We start from the raw sequence: 21,317 nt of genomic DNA, 5'->3' as shown, positions 1-21,317 counted from the left end.
TTTTACGTATGTGAGTTGGTGCTGTGCATCTGCATGCATGTTCTATGGGCATGTGGATTATTTAATGGGGCAGGTTCCAGCAAGTCCAGCCAGCCTGACCCAGGATTCCCAGACTCTTCCCCAGACAGCTGCCATCTCCTGCTTCGGTGCAGATTTTGGGAATCTCAACTCTGGACCTCATGTTTACAGGGAGAGAGCTTTATCCATGGAGCCATTTCCCTTGCCCTGACTTGTGTATGTCCATTCTACAAGGCTGGCATTTTTCATATGTTTAAGATATGTTATGAGAATTCATTATATACATTTTTGCCTATTTTTAATAGTCCACAGATCCTCAAAACTCCAAATTCAACTATTGCTCAGAATTATTTTTCCTCTTCCAGAATGATTCTCAGTACATAGGAGCTATGTGAAAGTCATAGTCAAGCCAAGCACAGGGGTACACACACGCAATCCCAGCTTCTAGGGCTGGAGGCAGAGGAGCTGAGGTTCAAGGTCGCCCTTGGGTAAACAGGGATTTGAAGGCTGGCCTGGACCACATGAGGGAAAAAAGGCATGAACAAAACATTAAAAGCCACAAACAAAAGCACTTTATATTTCAAAACCTATCAAAAATAACCAGCGGTGAAATACACAGAAAGCAGAAACTTTTCAAAGAGAATGGCTTGTTTTTCTAAGCTGTACTTCAACAGAATAAGGAATAAAGGAAAAGGCCACTTTCCACTCAGTTGTATAATTTTTTTTTTTTTTTTGGTTCTTTTTTTCGGAGCTGGGGACCGAACCCAGGGCCTTGCGCTTCCTAGGTAAGCGCTCTACCACTGAGCTAAATCCCCAGCCCCCCAGTTGTATAATTTTAAAAGGAAAAAAATATTCTGGCAAAATAACGCAAACTAACTCTTGATTCCATCTGTGAATCTGCTGCTCGCAGTCATGGGGCAGCAGAGGGAGGAGAACTGCCCCGTCACTGCTATCTTCTATTTGCCTTTACGACGTACGACAACAAGAAATGGTCTCTCATCTTCTGCACACCCCATTCTCATGCAGGAGAACAAGGGCTCTTGGGACAGGGAACAGGGCTAGCAGGGCAGCACCCTAGGGTATGTTCAGTAGCTCTCAGTAGCAAGGCCAAGCTCCACGTGAGCTCCGACAGAGCTCTCAGCTCTCTAGGACACTTCTGCCCCAGGAGGTACACGGCACTGTCTTTGTGCACTCCTAGTTTCCAGCACTTGGGTTTGTGGACATTTAGTAGGTACGGTATTGCAGACTGCACACTCAGCTCCATCGTGCGACTCTCTGGCCCCAGTTAATGATTAACGCTCACGCTGAAGAGCCCTGATGCTCTAGGATGGAAGGAGTCAAAACTCTAGAGCCTGGGAATGTGGACGGGAGTTAGTAACCTGACAACGCACAGCCCACGTCTTCTTCCTGTCCCTACCCCAGCCCTGACTGGAGGAGGGAATGGAGGACAGCTAAGAAGCTAAGCGTTTAAAGCAAATTAAAAAAAAAAAAAAAGCCACTGGCCTGTTCCTAACAGTGCTCTCCCAGTAACTTCCCAACTTACTTTTTTTTTGTCAGTAGTTCCTCTGCCTTGTGCAAAATGAAGGTTTTCCCAGTTCTAGACTAACGGCGGCTAAACACTGAAGCCTTGTCTCATAAAATCTCATGCCACCAACTTCTGTTAGTAAAGTGTCAGATAAGGTACGAAGCTTGCAAAACTTTTATTTTACTTGGCAATACATCAATTTGAATGTTAACAAGCAACTTCAGAATTCAATACTATCTGAGTGAATTATTTACCTGTCATTAGGCATTTTTAAAAGGTAGTATAAAAATAAGAAACCCTTAGAGTTTTAACACATACAATTTTGTTTTCATTATAGGTAAGTGAAGTACACCGATTTTGGTTAGAGGTTGATACACACATAAGTATATATGGAATACTAAATTGATTTTTAAACTTAAGGCCAAGCATATCTTTACAGTGTCTTTAAAACCTATACTAAATAACAGAAAACACGTGCTAAGGATGTTCTCTTTCCAGGTTTCCTCAGACTCCCTAAAAGCCCAGAACTTAGTTATTTAACTGGCACTCATTAAAAATTCTGTTGACTATTGTCAGAAACAAGACTAATATTAATTTAGCACCAACTCTGAAAAGTGCTTAACCATAGGGAAGAGTTCCAATGCTTGTTTTCACTTAAGGCCAAAATCAGTAGTTTAGAGGAGTCAGTGAGGACTGGCTCAACAGGCACTTGAATGGACGCTTCCCTTTCACCGACGTCTCTAGTTCACAGTTCTCTGGATATCGCTTGCCAGCAGAGTTGCTCAATTTAGCTAACACTTGCACTTCTGACATAAACCAGAGAAATCCTTTTTCTTTTTTAAATACACTTTCACCCCTTATTTTGTAATTAGTTCTGAATTGTCTTTAACACCTGGACCTTTTCTCTTTCAGCTATGATTGTAATCTGAATGTGCAGCAAATTAATTTTCCCTCCAGTTAAAGTATTTAGTAATAACTGCCTGACACTGTTTAACCTAGATAATGTGTGTGTGTATATTCATATGTGTGTGTGTGTATATATATATACATATATATGTATGTGTGTGTGTGTGTGTGTGTGTGTGTGTGTGTGTGAAAAAGATTAGAATGTTGCGAAGCTACTGCAACACAGCTGTAGTAGAGAGAATGGGAAAAAACAACACAGAATGACAACCAGTTTTAGAAACAAAAGTCACAGCTGGGGTTCTCAGGCACTACGACAGAACTGAAAATTACACTTGATTCATGTTGATAGAGACAATAGATTCATTCATTCAGACCAAATCACCCCTCAAGTACACTGAATATTCGGTCTTCAGATCTAGTATTCAAGTGATCAAAACTAAAGCCAAGTATTTTAAATCACCTAAAAGCAGACAGCTTTAGTCAGAATTTTAATTTTACTAAATGCCATTATAGCTCAAATGAACTGCTTTCTACCAACTTCCCTTCTCATTCCAATTGCCTCTAGTTTTTTCCTTCAACAAACTAACAGCAACAATAGCTTTAGAGGGTATCGTTTAAGCCTCTTACCAATATGAAAGCAAGTAAACAGGGAGCTAACATCCACTGGGTACTCATCGCGTACCAGACACTGTGAGCGGAATCTCCCATTTTAAATAAGCACATCAGAACTGAAATAAAAAATAAGGTTTTGTTGACATGATGTAACTAAATGCAGTGACTCTGATGCTCACTAAGGTTTAGGAGATCTACAGAACCAAGGAGCTTTCTACATTGAAATCTGAAGCCATGGGTGTATTTTCTGAGCATTATGTCCCAGGGCTGCACTAAGAACTTTGTATTTAATCACCACAACTATTTATAAAGGTAGATATTCTAATCTTAGGCTCTCAGAAGAGAAAACAGGATCGGGAGTTAAGCGACTTGAAAAATACCTATCAATAGATAAGGCTAAAATGAAAAGCTACATTCCCAGTCCCTCTCTTGATTCTTAAGTTCTGAGGTAATGAACTTCCCTATCTTAAAAAGAAAACCTTGCATTAATAACAATGACAATACAGTGTCAATATTTGGAATCCATGCAGGAGCCACTGCTGTACTGTGAGCCAGGGTTTTGCCATGTTCTCTCAGTACTGATTTTCTCATAATCGGACACTCAGCTGATCTGATTGGCACACTTCACCTGCCTCAGCCCCAGTTCTACTGCTGCTAGATGGCATTCTAAGGTTTGACTGCCAGTTCTACTATTTCTCTGTGGCTTCCTGGCAAACACACCCTCTTCGGTTTATACAAGGTAGAAATTGCACTTGTGTTCATTTTGCTTTGTAAACTATGAATAAATAGGAGTCTAGGAGTACGAGGGTAGCTCAGTGGTAGTGTGCATGCTTAGCATTGCCAAGGCCCTGGGTTCAATTCCCAGCACACCATATACACACATGTTCTTATACAGAATAAGGAAAATGTCCATTATTTGCATGACTTTGTTTTTAGTATAAAAGCAAATATATGTTTACTGAGAATAAGGCATTCCTCAGGAAAGACATGAAGAAGCTAGCATTGACCTCCATGTAGTATGTTGGAAGACTTTCAAAGCTCAAAAAAAGGAAGCTAAGTCTTGGCTTATGCTAACAAGAACAACAAAAGAAACTCCACCTCACTCCACCCTCAGGATGTGTCATGAAATTGGATGAAATTCAGAAAGTGACCACTTTTAGTCATATCTAAGTTTTACACAAAACTCAACTAACAGTGACCTACTAGCTAAAGAGATATTTCTTGGGGAAAAAAAATCTTGCTGCTTATGCTGATGTAGCCGTTGTCAGTGTTTAGGCAGGTCTATGCTTCATACAATCCACGAATCACTGTATGTCTATGAGAGTCGACCACTTAGTCTGTACTCCTTTAAAAACTACTTTAACCATGTTCTGCTGTGCTTGTTTACGAATTTATTGAATCATCTTGTGAAATGCACTTTGTGTCATCTGCCCCAGTGTTTAGTGTGGTCGCTGTGTTTCTCTCCAACATGTGAGTACTTTATAGGGGGAGGGTGCTGATCTTATCACACTTGCTGTGTTTTCCACCCAGATTTTTGTCTTATTATTTTTATAGCTGACATTATGGTTTGTTGACCTAGAAGTGAGTTATCCTGGTACAGAGCAGTCAGCCAGCTCCATTTTACATTGACTTTCCTTTGACCCAGGTTTGCACATTTAATTTACTCCCTCTAGAACTTACTGTGTGGGGGTCAGCATTAAGTGCCTTCCACAGTTAAAACGGGTTTTCAAAACTCAATTTATGGGAAAGTGACCCCCTTTAAAACGTTTGTTGTTGGTTTTTTTTTTTTTTTTGCCATGACTCCTTTATAGCATATACCTAAAATAAATGTATCACAGACTTTTCTAATTCCTGCTTAAGTAGCATCAAACTCCAATTACTGCAGCTCCCTTCCTAGTTTTCAGATTTTTGAAATTAATGTTCTTGACGACTTTAGAACAACACCAGATAAATTTCTGACTAACATTGACAGGAGAAAAAAAAATAAGATCTTTAACTTAAAAAGAGTAATTTGAGAAGTAAGAATTATATACTATTTGTCCCTTTTAAAGACAAAGCATTCATGTTACCTTTTAAAAGACATTTTAAAATATTTTTAACAGTTTTTTTTATGAGCATTGACTGGTGTTTTGCCTGCATGCATCTCTGTGAGATGTCAGATCTCTTGGAACTGGGGCTACGGGAGTCGTGAGTTTCCCTGTGGGTACAGGGAATTGAACGGCTCCTCTGAAAAAGCCAATGTTCTTAACCACTGAGCCATCTCTCCAGCCCTAACAATATTTCTTTTAAAGTTCAAAATTTTTATTATACTTGAGATAATTATCACTAAGTACTGTTTTTTTCTAAGGTTTTTTTGATTCATTATTATTTTATGTGTTGCATGTGTATCTACGAGTGTGTGTATAGTATTTGAGTTGTGTGTGCATGTATATAGTGTTTAAGTGTGTATGTGTATGTGTGTGTGAGTGAGTGTATGCCATGTGTGCTGGTCTGTGAAGAGAACAAGGGAGGGTGTCCGATTTCCTAGAGCTGGAAATACTGGGAAATAATCTCTAGTTCTCCGGGAGAGCAGGAAATACTCTGAACTGATGTGCCATTTTTCTACCCCCTTTTCCTCTATTGCTATTTTATCTTATGTGTATGGATGTTTTACCTACATGTACATCTATGTGCCATGTGTGTACCTGGTGTTCTTAGAGATCAGAATAGGATACTGGATCCCCTGATACTGGAGTTATACATGGTTGTGAGCTGCGAATCATGCATATGAGTGCGGAAATTGAACTGGCCCTCTAGAAGAGCAGCCAGTGCTCTTAATAGCTCAGCCACCTTTCCAACCCCATCTGGCCCCTTTTTCCTTAATGGAATTATTTATGTACTTTGGGTTAGTTTTCCTGTCCCCTTCTGATATCACATGGCCTTCTATAAGCTCATTCAATTGTTACTATGCCCTTTGGTTCTATAGGACCTTCCTAGTAGTTTAATCATTGGAGATGTAAATTCAACACTAGAATATTTTGATTTCATTGTATCTGATAATAGTCCTAAGTATATGGAAATTTGAAAAAAAAAAAGCATTTACTCAGCTACTGCTCAACCACTAGTTACCTCAGCTGAACTCAAAATTATGAGATTCTGAAGTCACATATAGTTACCATTAATATAAAATAACCAAACAAACCAACATTCTGAGAAATACACTGAACTATTTCTAATAAATCATGAGCTTACACATGTAGTTCAATAAAAGCATAAATAAATTATACAAGTGATACTATCAGCAAACTCTGTAACTTTCCACACCAATAAAGGAGCACTTGAAGTGCTAATAGAAAACCGAGTAATTCACACATTAAGGAAACCTTTTTTTTTTTTTTTAAATCCCTGTCCTTCCTCCACCCCATGTATGCTCAGGCTAGCCTCAAATTCAAGATCCTCCTGCATCAGTCTTCAGAGTACAGAGGTTATAGGACTGACATCATACCCAACTGAAACAATTATCTTCTACACGATACAACGTAAGATTCTGACATGTAGACATTAAATAAAGCACAAAACAAAATTAACATGAACCTAACTTGGTAGCAGCTTTTAGCTACTTGTAGATCTCCACTGACCAATTCTACAGACTGGACAGAAAGGACCTCGTATCGTTATGGTTCCCAGTTATCTTTGTTTTAGAGTTTGGAGACCACTACGATCAAATGAGTAGGTAACATTGATAAGTTAGCATTTACTATGTAACTACTGTGTTAGGTAATTGGCAAAGCACTTTATAAACACATCTAGGACACATAAACATGTGTATACACACATTATTTTCAACCTCACTTTTCACATAAGAAACCAAGGTCACGTAACTCATAAGTGGTAAAGATGAACTTCAATTTGACCAAAAACCTATGCTTTGAAGCAGGACATCATGCTGTTTTTCAGGAGTTTATTCCTGTATTTGACTAAGAAACATTTGGATGTTTGTTTATTGTGGCTACAAAATGTCTGACTTCATAGAGCTTAAAGATATATGACAGGTATGTCCACGCTGAAGGGCGAATGCAATCAGCAGTGAACGCTAAGGCGCAGGCTATCTAGGATGCCAGTACTTACAGGAAGGGTGATCCAAGCAGTGGGGCACTGAGCACAGTCCTAACTAACCAGCCAGTATGTGTCTGAAGCTTAGGAATGCTGACCACACATATGCCTTGGGAGTCATCACTGTTTTCTGTAAGTAATAATGGCTTACAGAAGCAATCACATATTTCTGTCACCTGCTCTTTGCTAGTAACCACAGATGTTTGTCTAGCTAGCTGCTGGGAGTAAGGGGAAGAGGTCACCATGAACTTCTTGAGTAACTTGGGCTAGCTTACATAAAATTTATAGCACTACTAGGAATCACAGTCACAAAAATTTATTTATTTGACCACAAAAGAGAAAGAGGAGTTTGCGCGTGTTTAAACAACTCGTTTCTGCTTACTTGCTAACTGCCACAGACATTAACAGCATCTTGCTTTATCCACGCTATAAGCTACCGGAGAACAATGGCAAGGCACTACCTACATCTCCAGGTAAAGAACTATAGTGGACGGTGGTATGAGCACAAAAACAAAGTTTAAAACAGGCTCTCCTAATTCTCTAACAAGATAGCAGTGATCCCTAACCTGACATGAGCTCATCTTTTATGTAACGTGATTAGGGGGAAGGAAAGAGCCTTCCATTCTGGGAGCCTCCACAGGATCTAGCACCGTGACTGAACAAAGTAAGAGCACCACAAATATTCATCCAACTGAAGCAGTAAGTAGTAGATAACGGAAACCTAGGCAACTGACAAAAGTATCTAGGTCTTTATAGACTGCCACACAGAAAGCAGTCACTAGCTTTTATTTTCTATCTAGATTCAACTCTCTTATTAACCTGGAAATAAATGTTGAAGTTTTGAATTCCCAGAGTATAAAAAGCATTCCTTTTCTGGTGAATAGGAAGTGAGATGTTAACCCCATTAAAACATATAATTTAAATATTTCAAAGTCCCTTCACATTATCATTTACTTGTCTAACTATATTGATTTGCATGGAACCAGAGGGTCTGAAGATTTGCTGAGTTAAATCTGCATCATTCAGGTAGGCATTCTAGAGCTACTGGGCTTGAGAAGTACGTTGGTGAATTAACAATTTATGGTGCATGTCAAGTAATGTAACCTTAGGCAGAAGCATACATAAAATAATGTTATTTCTTGGCTGACAAAAGTACTGTGAACAAAAGCTTATAGAAACCAACCCCATATTTCTCCTAGGCACAATAGGTCTGCAACTGCTAATGTGGTGTTTGTAGTAACTTTGTGCAGCCTGACTACAGTGAATAATGAGAAGTGAAAGTATGTAGGAACAAAATATATGACAATAATAGCACAGATAAAAAGAACAGAAATATAGGGTTCTGAGGTACGTAAGACATTCTAGGCTAACTTAAAAATGTTTATAGCGTATCAAGTAAAATTAAAAAAATTCAGATGTCTATAAAATGCCAGATAATATTTCAGGCTTAGAGGGCCATATGGAATCTGCTATACTAACCTCTGCTACAGACCTATGTAAATGAAGGTAATGCTGTGCTTCAACAGAACTACAGGAGGTGGCAGGCCGGTGTGATGGTTAGATTTTAATTGTCAACTAGATAAAGATCTAGATTCCCCTGGGAAAGGAGTCTCAGTAAGGGACTGTGTAGATTAGCTGGCTGTGTGTGAGTGTGTGCAGCCATCCCTGGGCAGGGCATCTTGGATTGTGTAAGAGTGAACAGAAAGAGCTGGGCACTGCAGGCAGCGGTAGCTCACTTGTTTTCTGCTCTTGACTGTGGATGCAATGTGACCACATGCTGCAGGGTCCTGCTGCCTTGCCTTTCCTACAATGATGGACTGTCACCTGGACTGCGAGGCAATAAACCCTTCCTCCATAAGTCAAGGTGTTTTATTGAAACAACAGGAAATGAGACAAAGGTAGCCAGATTGGGTCACGGGATGTAGATGGCTGACCCTTACACTAGGGCAAGTGCTAAAAGGAATTTTTAGAGAATACCAAGCCAAACCAAATCAAACAACCACCACCAAAACAGGGGAGGAGGGAAAATGGAAATACTTAAAAGAAGGCAGAAAAAGTCCCAAGAACAGAAGGAACACATATAAAAAACAGAGCAATTCTGTCATACAGATGCTTCTTGACTGATGAGGCACATCAGAATATACTTCTCATAGGCTGCAAATATTAAACTGAGGAGGTATTTAATTTACCTAGACCAGCAAACATAGAGTTTAACTACTGAGTACACTGTAGGATATCAGTTGCTACCCGTAGTAGCTGGCTACTAGCTGTTGGCACCTAGCCTTGTTAAAGTGTTGTACTATAACATAGGCTTTCAAAATCTGAAGTATAATTTCTACTGTATACATACTGTTTTTGTTTTATCATGAAGTGGAGATGTCCTAAGTAAAGTCTTTGTAAGTAGGAGAAATTTATATATTTTAATGACTCTATATTATAAATTATATTAAACATTAGTGATCTTAACACTTAAGTAGTTGACTGAATAAACTTGAAACATAAAATCAACTATGAAGCCTACATAAAACTATAAATGAAGACAGAGGTATACAGTGTATATATGTACATCTATATGCACACACATATGTGAAAAGACATCACGACGTAAAAACACTAATGAAAAGTTATTTTAATACTAAAACTTCAGAACAAGAAACAATTACCACAAATAAAGAAAAATATATTGAAAATTGGGGAAATATAACAAAAGCTTAAAAAAAATCTAAAATGTGAGCTAGACTGATGGTTCAGCAGTAATGAGTACTTGTAACTCTTTTCAGAGGACCTGAGTTTGGTTGCCAGAACCTATGTCAGGTGCCTCTCAACTACTCCAGCAAACCACTGACTTCTTCTGTTCTGACAATACCTACACACGCCGAGGCATACACTCATATATATATATACATATATATATATATATATGAATAAAAAATCAGAGATGCATGTACAAGAGTAATTTTTTATTACATTTCTCATTTAATCATTTATTACATTTATTCATTTAATCATGTTTTTCCCTCCCAGATCCTCATCTTCCTACCCACCCAGAGGCTCATCTGCTTGCATACTTGGTCCTAGCTGGAACTGTTGGGAAGGATTTGGAAATATGGTTGTATTGGAGAAGGTGTATCACAGGGTGGCTTTGATGCTTTAGAATCTTCCTGCCATCCCTGCTCCTGTTTGTGGATCTGAATATGAGCTCTCAGCTGCTGCTCCAGGGCCACAGTGGCCATGCTCCTGTCTCAGAGGTGATGGACTCCTATCCCTCTGAGTCTGCAAGACCCAAATACACCCGCCCCATAAGCTGCCTTGATTATGATATTTCAGTAAGAACTAAGATAATATGCAATAATTACAAAGTAGTCTATGGAGAATTATATATTATAAAAAAAATCAATGAGTTATACAAATTTAAATTATTCCTGTTCTGTTTGTGCATGCACACACGGCCATGTGTGGAGGCCAGAGAACTGACATTGAGGCTTCTTCCTCAACCACTTCTCCATCTTGCTTTTGGGGCAGAGTCTCTACATGAACATGGAACATGGCATTTTAGCTGGTTAACTGGCCAGGGAGTCCTCGGGACCCAACTGTTCCCACCCATCCTGCACTAGTGCTGCAGGTCATAATACAGTAACATCAGTTAAATAACGGCTAGTTCACCGAAAGCAAAATTGGTAAACTAGGAGCCAAACAGATCAAGGAAAAATAAAAAATTAACAAGAACCAGCCCTGATCAACGCCATGAGTGAGTGGAAATACTACAGACTTACTGAGGCACTAACAAAATACAGACTAGTGACTTTGCAAACTAAAATTAATTTCTTTTTATACTCAAGGCACTGAATCTATTGTTTTCTACTGCTGTAATGTGTACCATGACAAAAAGCAACATGGGGAAGAAAGGGTTTATTTCACTGTAAAGCTTACATCAGTTCATCATGGAGGGAGGTCGGGCAGGACAGAGGCAGGAGCTGAAGCTGAGACCATGGAGGAACACTGCTTACTGGCTTGTTCCTCACTGCCTGTTCAGCTTGTTTTCTTATACAACCCAGAAACGCGCCCAGGGGCAGAACTGCACAGTGAACTGGGCCCTCCCACCCCAATCATGAATCAAGGAAGTGTCCACAGACTTGCCTAAAGGCAATCTGATAGAAGCGGTTTTTAAACTGAGATTCCTCTTGACATGTAAGTCTAGCTTGTGACAAGTTCACAAAAGACTAACTAGGACACCAAATTCACCAAAGAAATATTAATCTGAATAGTTCATGTTTATTAGATACAAAAACTGAGTTAAAAACAGCACAAAGGAAATCCTTGGTCTGGAATGGTTCACTGGTCAAGTCCATTAACACTAACAATATTACTCTCATTTAAAATGTTAATTTATATGAACTTAGCAGCTAGAAGAAGAGGAACATTCTCTTAATGTTGAGAAGCCAACATTAGCCCGAGGAAGGGACTGCACCTCAATGGTAAAGTGCACGCATATCAGTATCCCAAGATCCTAGCACCCTTCTTAAAGCCACATTCTGCTGACACCCAAATCAAAGATATGGAAAAAAAAGTAAAACTATAGGCTTGTGTCCCTTATGAACAAAGGCAGAAAGAGTTAAGAAAGTATTAATAGGGGTTGGGGATTTAGCTCAGTGGTAGAGTGCTTGCCTAGCAAGCACAAGGCCCTGGGTTCGGTCCCCAGCTCCGAAAAAAAGAAAAAAGAAAAAAAAAAAAAAGAAAGTATTAATAAATCAAATTAGAAAGACTGTGAAAAAGATAATGTGTGGTGACTAGGTGGTTTGCTCCAGGAATGTAAGGCTATTTAACATTCAAAGATTCAGCTAAGAAAATGAGCCATGTTAAGAGACTAGGAGAAAAGCATATACCTGTGAGGGAGAGCGGAAGTACTAAAGGCACTCCCTAGAAAAAGTCCCATCCACCATCTGGAGGAGGCTGAGACTCCTCTGACCTGATGAAGGACACCTTCAAAACATACACCACCCTGATTGGTCAGAGGCTGAAAGATTTTCCTTTTACAAATGGAAACAGGATGCACATGTATTTCTATTCAAAATTATCCTGGAAATTCTCACTGCCAAAGCAAAGAAATATAAAAGCAAAAGCCAGAAAAGAATTAAATATTATTGGAAAAATGAAAGATTCCCTAAAGACAAAATGATCTATACAGAAAACCCTAAAGAATCTTCAGAATAAAGTTAAATGTGCTTAGGAAAGTTAAGGACATATCATAAAAGCCTGTACTTCTATGTAACAAATGAAAAATTATAAAAGGTTATACTAACAATAAAATATAAAACTCTTGCTAAAAGTAATATCTACAAAGTTTTAAAAGCCCTTTTCAGAGTGTAGAGACTGGAAATCTGGTTTTAAAATGTATATACAAATGGGAAGGAAAAAGGGACAAAGTTGAACACTTCTGCCTTTGACTTCATAGGAGTTTTGCTTCTTTTGTCTGCAAACTGAAGAATTCAAAACAATATGAAATTGGTATAGAGACAAATATTCAATGTTTAGGTATGCCCAAAATCTGTATAATCAACTGTTTTAAAACAAAGGGTACTGCGTAATTAATTGTAGAGAGGAAAAAATTTCCAACGTGTAACACACAAACAGATGAACTCTGACCCTAATGCCACACCATATATACTGTTTACAGAGTTAACTTGAAAGTCACACTCCTCATGTTAGCATTCCCACCCCAACGGCCACAAACATCACATCAGAAACAGGATCTTTGCAAATGACCATGTTGGGATGAGGTTATCAGTGTGAATTCTGAGGTAGCATGACTGTGCCCCTCCAACACTGAGGAAACTAGAGAATGTTCACAGGAAGTGAAGTAGGCAAATGCAGAGATGAATACTAATGGCCTTCTTACTTACACAGAATCTCTAACATTAGAATTCAGAGGCGGAGAACAGACTTCCAGAGGCTGGGGGAGGGGACATTTGTAGCACAAGAAAATATTAAGGCAAAAGATATGTTATAAGCTTGTTTTAATTATCTGTTTAAAAACCAAATCACTTTGTATCAGGGATGTATGAAGAACTTTTACACTACGGGACAATATAGTCTAGTTTGCTTCCTGTTGCTGTGATAAAACACTGAGAAAAAACAACTTGGGGAAGAAGGGTATTATTTGGTTTACAGATCACAATCATAGTCTACTAGTGAGAGAAGTCGGATGGAGTCATGGAGGTAAACTGCTATTGCTTCCCCATCACTTGTTTAGCTTGCTTGCTTGCCTTCCTTCCTTCCTTTTTTCTAGAGCTAAGAACGGAACCCAGGGCCTTGAGCTAAGTCCCCAAGCCCAGCTTCTTTCTTATAAAACACAGGGCAACCTGTCCAAAGTGGCTGAGCCGTCCCATATCAATTCTAATCAATGCCTCAAAGATGTACCCGTGGGCCAATTTGAAGAAGACAATTCCTCAATTGAGGTTCCCTCTACCCAGGTAACTCTAGTTTGGGTGACAAAAACAAAACAAAACAAAAACAACAAAAAAACCAAAAAACTCATCAGCATACAGTCGGGATAAACTTTACATAAGAAAACATAAATTTCAAATATATCCACAAGGATATACAAATTAAAATCAGAAGGAGGAGGCATTACTGTACAGTAACCAGCCTGGATAAATTAAGAGATATCTGCTGATATCAAGTGTGAGCGAGGATACGGAGCTTGTCAGTTGGGACAGTGTACAACTACCTTTGACAATCTGTCTGGTAAGGTATTGCAAACACACACCTACTAAACCACCTGGCCATTACACTTCTAAGTAGACATACAAAAGCCTACTCATACTTACAGTTTGTAATTGAGATTGTATGAGAAGGCTGACAACAACTTGACTCATAACCACCAAAACTGCAAACAATTCCATTGTACATTAATGAACAAAGAAATTAAGGTTTAGCTAATATGACAGACAAATTCATCAATGTAAAGAACTATAGCAATGCAGTAATTAATATTACTTTCTAAGACATTTCTATGTGATATAATACAATACAAAAATATTAAGTTCCAAAACATGCTTCTGGTTTCCATCTGCACCCAAAATTGACCCTGTCCCACAGTGCTGTGTTCCCAGATCCCGCTGGGAGAGAGCTGGTCTCCCAGGTGTGCTGACACACCTGAGAGCACAGACAGGACCACCACTTCTGCCCTGAGAGACAGGTCTGGAGCCCTTGGGAGGCAGGAGCAGAGGAGCAGTCTGGGACAGGATCCTTCCCGCTTCTGTCTGTGTCTGGAGCTGACCCTGAGCCACAGTCCTCTGTGCCCTGATCCCACTGGGAGAGAGATGGTCTCCTAGGAGTATTCACACACCTGAGAGTGCAGGAGGGTCAAGCCACTGTCAAAGACAGCAAGACCAGCTAACAGCAGAAATAACCAGATGGCGAGAGGCAAGTGCAAGGACCTAATCAACAGAAACCAAGGCCACCTGGCAACTTCAGAACCCAGTTCTCCAACCACAGCAAGTCCAGGATACCCCAACACACCAGAAAAGTAAGATTCTGATTTAAAATCACATCTCATGATGATGTTAGACGACTTTAAGAAGGACATAAAAAACTCACTTAAAGAAATACAGGACAACACAGGTAAACAGGTAGAAGCCCATAAAGAGGAAACACAAAAATCCCTTCAGAATTACAAAAAAGTACAATGAAACAGGTGACGGAATTGAACAAAATCTTCCAGGATCTAAAATGGAAATAGAAACAATAAAGATATCACAAAGGGAGACAACTCTGGAGATAGAAAACCTAGGAAAGAGATCAGGAGTCATAGATGCAAGCATCACCAACAGAATATAAGAGATAGAAGAGAAAATCTGAGGAGGAGAAGATACCATACAAAATATTGGCACAACAGTTCAAGAAAATGCAAAATGCAAAAAGATCCTAACCCAAAACATCCAGGAAATCCAGGACTCAATGAGAAGATCAAACCTAAGGATAATAGGTATAGAAGAGAGTGAAGATTCCCAACTTAAAGGGCCAGTAAATATTTTCAACAAAATTATAGAAGAAAACTTCCCTAACCTAAAGAAAGAGATGCCCATAACCATACAAGAAGCATACAGAACCCCAAATAGATTGGGTCAGAAAAGAAATTCCTCCCATCACATAATAGTCAAAACACCAAATGCACTAATCAAAGAAAGAATATCAAAAGCAGTAAGAGAAAAAGGTCAAATAACACATAAGGGCAGACCTATCAGCATCACATCAGACTTCTCAACAGAGACTATAAAAGCTAGAAGATCCTGGGCAGATGTCATACAGACCCTAAGAGAACACAAATGCCAGCCCAGGCTACTCTATCCAGCAAAACTCTCCATTACCATAGATGGAGAAACCAAGATATTCCATGACAAAACCAAATTTACAAAATATCTTTCTACAAATCCAGCCCTACAAAGGGTAATAGATGGAAAACTCCAATACAAGAAGGGAAGCTAAAACATAGAAAAAAGCGAGAAAGGAATCTTTCAACTAACTCAAAAGAAGAGAGCTACCCAAACATAATTCCACCTCTAACAACAAAATCAATAGGAAACAACAATCATTGGTCCCTAATATCTCTCAACATCAATGGACTCAATTCCCCAATAAAAAGACATAGAATTACAGACTGAATATGTAAACAGGACCCAGCATTTTGCTGCATACAGGAAACACACCTCAGTGACAAAGACAGACACTTCCTCAGAGTGAAAGGCTGGGAAAAAGTTTCCAAGCCAATGGTCCTAAGATACAAGTGGGAGTAGCCATTCTAATATCGAATAAATTTGACTTCCAACCAAAAGTTATCAAAAAGAAGTAAGGAAGGACACGTCATACTTGTCAAAGGAAAAATCCACCAAGATGAACTCTCATTTCTGAATCTCTATGCTCCAAATGCTAGGGCACTCACATTCATAAAAAAAACTTTACTAAAACTCAAAGCACACATTGCACCTCACATAATAATAGCGGGAGACTTCAACACCCCACTCTCATCAATGGACAGATAATGGAAACAGAAACTAAACAGAGACTCAGTGAAACTAACAGAAGTTATGAACCAAATGGATTTAATGGATATTTATAGAACATTTCATCCTAAAACAAAAGAATATACCTTCTTCTCAGGACCTCATGGTACCTTCTCCAAAACAGATATAATGAGAGAAATAATCCCATGCATCCTATCAGATCACCATGGACTAAGGCTGGTCTTCAATAACAACAAAAATGACAGAAAACTCACATACACATGGAGGCTGAACATGCTCTACTCAACAATAACTTGGACAAGGAAGAAATAAATTAAAGACTTTTTAAAAATTTAATGAAAATGAAGGCATAACGTACCCAAACTTATGGGACACAATGAAAGCGGTGCTAAGAGGAAAACTTATAGCTCTGAGTGCCTCCAAAAAGGAACTGGAGAAAGGATATACTAGCAGCTTGACAGCACACCTGAAAGCTCTAGAACAAAAAGAATCAAATATACGGAAGGAAATAATCAAACTTAGGGCTGAAATTAACCAAGCAGAAACAAAAAGAACTATATTAAGAATCAACAAAGGGGCTGGGGATTTAGCTCAGTGGTAGAGTGCTTGCCTAGGAAGCGCAAGGCCCTGGGTTCGGTCCCCAGCTCCGAAAAAAAGAACAAAAAAAAAAAAAAAAAAAAAAAAAAAAGAATCAACAAAATCAGGAGCTGGTTCTTTGAGAAAAATCAACAAGATAGATATACTCTTAGCCAGATTAACCAGAGGGCACAGGGAGTATATCAAAATTAACAAAATCAGAAATGAAAACAGAAACATAATAACAGAAACTGAGGAAATTAAAAAAATCACCAGATCCTACTACAAAAGTCTATACTCAACAAAACTGAAAAATCTGGATGAAATGGACAATTTTGTAGACAGATATCAGGTACCAAAGTTAAATCAGGAACAAATAAACCATTTAAACAACCCCATAACTCCTAAAGAAATAGAAGCAGTCATTAAGTCTCCCAACCAAAAAGAACCCAGGACCAGGTGGGTTTAGTGCAGAATTCTATCAGACCTTCATAGAAGACCTAATACCAATACTATCCAAGCTATTCCACAAAACAGAAACAGAAGGAACACTACCCAATTTGTTCTATGAAGCTACAATTACACTTATACCAAAACCATACAAAGACCCAACAAGGAAAGAGAACTTCAGAGCAATTTCCCTCATGAATATCGATGCCAAAATACTCAATAAGATTCTTGCAAACCGAATCCAAGAGCACATCAAAACAATCATCCACCATGATCAAGTAGGCTTCATCCCAGGGATGCAGGGATGGTTCATTATATATGGAAATCCATCAATGTAATCCACTATATAAACAAACTCAAAGAAAAAAAATCACATGATCATTTCATTAGAAGCTGAGAAACCATTTGTCAAAATTCAACACCCCTTCATGATAAATCAAGTCTTGGAAAGATCAGGAATTCAAGGTCCACACCTAAATATAGAAAAAGCAATATATAGCAAACCAGTAGCCAACATCAAACTAAATAAAGAGAAACTTGAAGCAATCCCACTAAAATCAGGGGCTAGACAAGGCTGCCCACTCCCTACTTACTTAATATAGTACTTGAAGTCCTAGCCAGAGCAATTAGACAACAAAAAGAGGTCAAAGACATACAAATTGGAAAAGAAGTCAAAATATCACTATTTGCAGATGATATGATAGTATACTTAAGGGACCCCAGAAATTCCACCAGAGAACTCCTACAGGTGATAAACAGCTTTAGTAAAGTGGCTGGTTATAAAATTAACTCAAACAAACCAATAGCCTTTTCCTCTACTCAAAGGATAAACAGGCTGAGAAAGATATTAGTGAAACAACACCCTTCACAATAGCCACAAATAATACAAAATACCTTGGTGTAACTCTAACCAGGCAAGTGAAAGATCTGTATGATAAGAACTTCAAGTCTCTGAAGAAAGAAATTGAAGATGATCTCAGAAGACGGAAAGATCTCCCATGCTTATGGATTGGCAGGATTAATATAGTAAAGATGGGCATCATGTTGAAAGCAATCTACAGATTCAGTGCAATCCCCATCAAAATCCCAAGTCAATTCTTCACAAAGTTAGAAAGAGCAATTAGCAAATTCATTTGCAATAACAAAAAAACCCATGATAGTGAAAACTATCCTCAACAATAAAAGGACTTCTGGGGGAATCACCATTCTTGATCTCAAGCTGTATTACAGAGCAAAAGTGATGAAAACTACATGGTATTGGTACAGAGACAAGAAGGTAGGTCAGTGGAATAGAACCGACACAGAAATGAACCCACACCTATGGTCACTTGATCTTTGACAATGGAGCTAAAACCATCCGGTGGAAAAAAAGACAGCATTTTGAACGAATGGTGTTGGTTCAACTGGAGGTCAGCATGTAGAAGGCAAATCAATCCATTCTTATTACCTTGCACAAAGATCAAGTCCAAGTGGATAAAGGAACTCCACATAAATAAAACCAGACACCCTCAAACTAATAGAAGAAAAAGTGGGGAAAACCCTTGAACACAGGGGCACAGGGAAAAATTTCCTGAACAGAACACCAATGGCTTATGCTCTAAAATCAAGAACCAACAAATGGGACTTCATAAAACTGCAAAGCTTCTGTGAGGCAAAGGACACTGTCATTAGGACAAAACAGCAAGCAACTGATTGGGAAAAGATCTTTACCATCCTACATCTGATAGAGGGCTAATAGTCAATGTATACAAAGAATTCACGAAGTGAGACTCCAAAGAATCAAATAACCCTTTTAAAAAATGGACTACAGAGCTAAACAAAAAATTCTCAACTGAGGAATATCGAATGGCCGAGAAGCACCTAAAGAAATGTTCAACATCCTTAGTCATCAGGATAATGCAAATCAAAACAACCCTGAGATTTCACCTCACACCAGTGAGAATGGCTAAGATCAAAAACTGAGATGACAGCAGATGCTGGCGAGGATGTGGAGAAAGAGGAACACTCCTCCATTGTTGGTGGGATTGCAGACTGGTACAACCACTCTGAAAATCAGTCTGGAGGTTCCTCAGAAAACTGGACACAGTACTACCTGAGGACCCAGCTATACCACTCCTGGGCATATACTCACAAGATGCTCCAATATATTACTAGGACACGTGTTCCACTATGTTCATAGCAGCCTTATTTATAATAGCTAGAATCTAGGAAGAACCCAGATGCCCTTCAACAGAGGAATGGATACAGAAAATGTGGTACATCTACACAATGGAGTACTACTCAGCTACTAAAAACAATGACTCCATGAAATTCTTAGGCAAGTGGATGGAACTAGAAAATATCATCCTGAGTGAGCTAACCCAATCACACAAGAACACACATGGTATGCACTCACTGATAAGCAGATTATTAGCCCAAAATTTCAGATTACCCAAGATATAATCCACAGACCACAGGAAGCTCAAGAAGACCAAAATGTGGATGCTTCAGACCTTCTTAGAAGCAGGAACAAAAATACAGGAGGAAACCGGAGACAAAGTGTGGAGCAGAGACTTAAAGGACATTCAGAGACTGCCCCACATGGGGATGCATCCCATATACAGACACCAAACCCAGACAATATTGCAGATGCCAAGAAGTGCATGCTGACAGGAGCCTGATATAGTGGTCGGCTGAGAGGCTCTGCCCAATCTTGACAAATACAGAGGCGATGCATGCAGCCATCCATGAACTGAGAACAGGCTCCCCAATGGAGGAGTTAAAGGACTGAAGTAGCTGAAGGGGTTTGCTACCCCATAAGAAGAACACAATATCAACCAACCAGACCCCCAGAGCTCCCAGGGATGAAACCACCATCCCAAGAGAACACAGGACTAGACCTATGCTCCTTCCGCATATGTAGCAGAGGATGGCTGTGTTGGGCATCAATGGGAGTAGAGGCCCTTGGTCCTGTCAAGGCTCAATGTCCCAGTGTAGGGGAATGCCAGGGTGGGAAGGCAGGAATGGGTGAGCACCCTCATAGAAGCAGGGGGAGGAAGGATGGGGTAGGGTATTTCTGAAGGGGAAACCAGAAAAGGAGATAGCATTTGATTAGGTACCAACACCATCACTCTTCCAGCTCAAGTTGGCTGTCACTCTGTACCTTCCTTATAAGAACAGGATCTCAAGTTTCACTCAATGCACTTTTCCTGTAACCCACTTCATCTCTAACTCATCTTAAAAGTACCTTTAAGAATTTTAATATTTTTTTATTTGTGTATGTGCATGCGTATGTTTGCAAGTTGGAAGATAACTTCTGGGAGTCAATTCTGACTATACCATATGGGTCCAAGGGAACAAATTCAGGTCATTGAGCTTGGCAGCAAAGACCTTTACCTAAGAAGCCACTTTATCAGCCCCCTTCAAGCTCCTCAAGGCAGCAGAAGTGAACAGCTTGCTTTGCTGCACAAACCCCTTAGTTAAATCTCTACTCTCGGAAGGATCCAGTGTGAATGCTTTTGTCGCTGAGGAAAGGCAGCAGGGTGCAGAAGGCTTGAGTTAAGACAGACCTAAGTCTGATCTCTGATTCTCATCAAATTATTATTTTTCTAAAATTTCAGTTTCCTTTTTTACTAAATGAAGATCACCTACACCCTTGTAACTCAGTACATCTATGAGTCTGTGGTGGTTTGAATGAGAATGGCTTCCAAAGGCTCATGTTTGAACACTTGGTCCCAAGCTGGTGGAGCTGTCCAGGAAAGATTACAAGGTGTAGCCTTGTTGAAAGAGGTGTGTCATTGGGGGTGAACTCTGAGGTTTCAAAAACCATGCTATTCCCATAACTCTGCCTTGTGGTTGTAGATCCTGATGTGAGCTCTCAGTTGATGCCCCAGTGCCATGTCCCTGCCATGATGGTCATAGGATCTAACCCTCTGGAATCATGAGCCACAAACTAAATGCCTTATTTTATTAGTTGTTTTGGTCATGGTGTCTTAGCACAGCAAAAGTAACTAAGATAGGATCTATAAGAAGGGACCACCAACATTACCGTAATAGAAATGTATACTCACACAAACCTACTGAATCAAAATAATACTCCTTAGACTTCCCAGGTAAATCTCACGCACATTAAAGTT

The 21,317-nt window shown here is 39.3% G+C and overlaps 1 protein-coding gene across 6 annotated transcripts in view; it reads right to left on the bottom strand.

Annotated features, from left to right (window-relative positions):
* The window catches only part of Prkd3 (protein kinase D3), a 75,936-nt gene that overhangs the window by 42,793 nt on the left and 11,826 nt on the right, over window positions 1-21,317 (bottom strand). Inside the window, exon 1 of one of the 6 annotated variants that reach the window (XM_006239631.5) lies at window positions 1,562-11,006. The exons of the other annotated variants lie outside the window; for them this stretch is intronic. The gene's annotated coding sequence lies outside the window, so the exon portion shown is untranslated. Of the gene's footprint in view, window positions 1-1,561; window positions 11,007-21,317 lie in introns of those variants that run through there. 6 annotated transcript variants of the gene reach the window in all.

Source organism: Rattus norvegicus, chromosome 6, assembly GCF_036323735.1.
Source record: "Rattus norvegicus strain BN/NHsdMcwi chromosome 6, GRCr8, whole genome shotgun sequence".
Taxonomy (NCBI): domain Eukaryota; kingdom Metazoa; phylum Chordata; class Mammalia; order Rodentia; family Muridae; genus Rattus; species Rattus norvegicus.
This window is presented reverse-complemented; position numbering and strand designations above follow the sequence as displayed.